The sequence below is a fragment of the Bufo gargarizans genome, chromosome 6 (genome assembly GCF_014858855.1).
Source record: "Bufo gargarizans isolate SCDJY-AF-19 chromosome 6, ASM1485885v1, whole genome shotgun sequence".
NCBI classification, from domain to species: domain Eukaryota; kingdom Metazoa; phylum Chordata; class Amphibia; order Anura; family Bufonidae; genus Bufo; species Bufo gargarizans.
This window is the reverse complement of record NC_058085.1, coordinates 322726630-322731562: the sequence shown is the minus strand read 5'-3', so window position 1 is coordinate 322731562 and position 4933 is coordinate 322726630.

Genomic DNA, 4933 nt, shown 5'->3' with positions numbered 1-4933 from the left:
AGACAAAAGGACTTCACGTGCTCGGCAATAAATTGTTGCTGCAAAGTCAGTAAAATAAATTCACTATTGGTAATAGAATAGATAGGTCGCAGTTGTTTTACTCACTGTTTCGACACTGACGATTTAATTGTAACACTGGTGGCGTCCCACGAGTGATACTATTCTTAATGCGTTACGGTGTAATAGGAATTTCCACCGAGTCTATGTGAATATCAGGTCCGGGATCTTCAGTGATGTAAGAAGCTGTGCTGTCGTAGAAGCCGCTCAGTGGTATCTTAATGCTGCGCTGTTTGTTTATATCACGCAAGCTGTAGAGTCACCAAATGCGCTTCCCATAAGTTACCGACAGGTGTCCAGCTTTCCTTTATGAAAGTATATTCTCACCGATCCCTTGGCTGTTGGTTCCTTTTCTTTAAGCGCTTTAATCTTCTAATTCTGTGTCTTATTTCATGGGATTTACCATACGCGTTTCAGAGTGCTCCGACTCCTTCCTCAGTGGCTAAATTTCCCATAGAAATGACCCATTTTTATATCCACCTACACAGGTGCAGTCTGAATTAATTAGCTTCCATTGTGTGCAGGAAATGACGTGAATGGTTGGATTTCACAATATGCCGCATCTTGGATTTCACAATATAAGAACATATATAGCTAGTTTTAATCTATATTAAAAACTTATTAAATAAACAGGTGAATAGATATATCACTAAAAAATTCAATTAATATATGCAATGTCGGAAATGACCTTATATTATACATTTAGTGGGATAGAGTAGGAGAGCTGGATTGAAACCGCATCGCTTACTAGGCGATAATTCTACATTTTACACACTGCGGTTTTCAATGTCTACTTGCGTTTTTACTATAATTCAGCTATTACAATGTAGCAAGACTAAATCAGATATATAGCGTCTTTCCCAAAGGCTTACTACATATACAAAAATACATACACAAATGTAGTATATGTAATTTTTCTTTTTCTTTTCCAAAATAATACGTAAAGGTATAATAATATGTTCACACAGGTGTTCGGGCAAATCTTCAAAGAAGTATAGTGAGTAGGTGAAGTTTCTCCACCGAGGGGGGGTCCGGGCAGTCATAATAACCCACGGGGCCCCCCTCGGTAGAGGAACTCCACCCCCCAGCGACCTCATAGGAATCCATATATTTCTATCTCAGCATTTAATCCTGCTGGTAGCAGAGTATCGAAGTCAAAGATGTATCTGGACTCAATTCTCGACATTTTTTTAATATGGTTCCCGCCCCTCCAATCTACTTCTACTTTTTCAAGTGCGGAGAAGGTCAGTCCTTCTGGATTTTGATTATGGGAGGTCTTAAAATGGGTAGATAAAGTGTGCTTCTCATAACCCTTCCTTATATTTGAAATATGTTCGGCTATACGAACTTTTAGTTGTCTTTTAGTTCTGCCCACATATTGTCTTTTACAGGGACATTGTATAATGTAGATTACACTATTGGAATTACATGTAAGGAAGTCTTTGATTGTATGTTGATGGGTGTTTGTGGTAGACTTTATTATAGATGTCTTTTTCGGGAAAGTGGTATTCTTACACCCCATACACTTTCCACATCGGAAAAAACCCACAGTATTTGTCCATTTTTGTATGGAAGAATCCACTGTAATTTTATTCTTTTTAGGGATAGTGGGTGCTACCATTAAAGCTAAATTTGGCGCTTTAGTAAAAGTGACCTGCGGAAAATGTGGCACTAGATGACCTATCGTTTTATCCTTATTTATAAAGTGCCAATGCTTGTTTATTATATATTTCACCTTTTTATGATGAGTGTTAAAAGGTAAAATAAGCCTTATATTTTCATCTTTACATTCTCTTTTACTTTTTATATCAAAGAAAGACTTTCGATCCATTTGTCTAACTGTATTTAATGCTATATCAAGGATTTCTTCAGGGTATTGTTTATCAGAGAATTGGTTTTTCATAATTAAGGCCTCTTCTTCAAAATCCTCTATTTTGGAACAGTTCCTCCTAATTCGTCTAAATTGTCCCGTTGGTATATTTAGGAGCCATTGAGGCAGGTGACAGCTATTATATAGGATATAGCTATTTTTTGCAGTAGGTTTTCGATATGTATTACATATTAATTTTGTATCCTCTATTTTAATTTGTAAATCTAAGAACTCCACCATCTTCTGGCTAGTCTTTCCTGTGAACCGTAAATTATAGTCATTTTTGTTAATATCCTCTAGAAATTTATCTAAAGATGCCTGATTCCCTTTCCATATGAAGAGGACATCGTCGATGTACCTCTTCCACAGCACCAGGTCTGTCCCCAGCCTCGGATCAATTTCCCTCTGTTCCCAACTAGCCATAAACAAATTGGCATAGCTGGGGGCAAACCTGGTGCCCATCGCAGTGCCACATATTTGTAAATACATATCTGAGTCAAACCAAAAATAATTATGATCCAGAATGTATTGAGTGACTGTCTGCAAGTATTTTATTTGTTCTGTGGGTAATTGGCTATTTTCTTGCAATTGTTGGCCCATGGCATCTATCCCCTGTTTATGGTTTATTATTGTATATAAGGACTGTACGTCCAGTGTTCCTATCGTCCATTCGGGGTTGTATTTTAATTTCTCTACTATTTGTATTACGGAGGTTGTGTCCTTTATATAGGATTTAGTCTTTTTGACTGCTGGTTGTAGATGTTTATCTATATAGTGTGATAGGTTCGCAGTAAGCGAGTCTATCCCAGAAATTATCGGTCGTCCAGGTGGATTAATAGGGTCTTTGTGTAACTTAGGTATACAGTAGAATACAGGCAATCTACATTGACTATTCGTAATATAATGATGTTCCTGATGTGTCAGAATTCCTAATTTTTGTCCTTCTTCACATAGGCTCATTAACTGTTTTTGGAATTCTGTAGTGGGGTCAGTGCGTAGACGTTTATACGTAGTTGTATCTGACAGTTGTCTAGTGCATTCCTTTTTATAGTTCTCTGCATTCCACACTACAATAGCTCCACCTTTATCCGCTGGTCTTATTATAATTTTATTATCTTTTTGTAATTGTTTTATTGCCTGCATCTCCGTCTTTGATAGATTATTCTCTCTATTACTACCAATTTTTATTTTCCTAATATCGAATTCAACTGCTTGTCTAAAAGCTATCATCTCCTCACTTATCTCTTGACGTGGGTATTTTACTGATTTACTCTTTACATCCGTGTGGACATATTTTCTTCCCTCTATTGGGTTCGCTCCATTCACTATTGGGTTCTTGATGAAATATTTCTTTAGGCATAATTTCCTAATATATTTCTCTATGCCTATTAATGTGTCAAATTTATTTAATTGGTTGGATGGTGCAAATTTCAGACCTTTATTTAATAATGTTATCTGTGCAGAAGTGAGAATAGTAGTACTCAAATTAACAATAGCATCAGAATTAGCTAATTGTAATGATTGTTGTGCTTTCTTTTGTTTGAGTCCTCTACGTAATTTCCTTTTTCGTGTCTTTGTGATTTGTATTGGTGTCTCTGTGTGTTCTGAGGTTCCTCGTGACGTGTTCGTGATTGTGGTACTTTGTGTTGATAATGTGTTCTGTTGTAGTATTGGTCCCGACTGACATCCCTGTGTCTTAGATTGTATCTGTGTGTTGGGGACTCTATCTGTATTGGATGTGAATGGGGTGATCGTCTTGGTGTTTTCTGTCGTGATCTTACTTTGTGATGGGGTGGGGTTTGGTCTAAAAAATGGTTCTCCGTAAATATTTCATATCTATTTGAAGTTGGTATATTAAAATCTCCTTGATCTTGATTATGTACTATATTTGTCTCTATAACCGGTTTTGTGTATTGATTATTGGTCTTTTTTTGTGTTAAATTTTTCGGTTCTTTCTTTGCATTCCGAATTTTTTTACTTTTTTTAGAAATTATATCGTATTCAAATTTATCTATATTTTTGCAAATACGTTCTTGCCATATTTTATATTCCTCACATTTAGGTAAATTTATCATAGTGCCCTTTAATTCTTCTATCTGGATTGTCAATTGCTCCAAAATCTGGGATCTCCTTTTTATAACCATTTCCATTAATAAAATGGACTGTGTTTGTAAAAGGTTATTCCATTCTTTTTCAAAATCACTACTATAGAGATCATACGCTGGGATTTTGGTCAAAAGCAATCCAGTTGGTATTGTACCTTGTATAATATACTGTCTAAGGGCTCTAATTTCCCAACGTTGTTTTAACTGTTTTTGTAGTAGAGTTTCTAATTCTCTGAAGATTTCTCCTATTGATTTTTCATTAGGGGGGCTCAATGGCCCTTCCTCATCTTTCTCAAACGTAAATGCTTCCACTTTCAATCGTTTACTCTCCATGTGACTCCAAATGTCCATTTTTTGACAAGAGGGAGCTCACTCTCAGTAGGTAAAGGTATAAATTCAAAGAGTATAGGTTAGAGAGGGCTCACCTACTAGTCAAAAATCATTTTTGACTAGTAGGTGAGCCCTCTCTAACCTATACTCTTTGAATTTATACCTTTACCTACTGAGAGTGAGCTCCCTCTTGTCAAAAAATGGACATTTGGAGTCACATGGAGAGTAAACGATTGAAAGTGGAAGCATTTACGTTTGAGAAAGATGAGGAAGGGCCATTGAGCCCCCCTAATGAAAAATCAATAGGAGAAATCTTCAGAGAATTAGAAACTCTACTACAAAAACAGTTAAAACAACGTTGGGAAATTAGAGCCCTTAGACAGTATATTATACAAGGTACAATACCAACTGGATTGCTTTTGACCAAAATCCCAGCGTATGATCTCTATAGTAGTGATTTTGAAAAAGAATGGAATAACCTTTTACAAACACAGTCCATTTTATTAATGGAAATGGTTATAAAAAGGAGATCCCAGATTTTGGAGCAATTGACAATCCAGATAGAAGAATT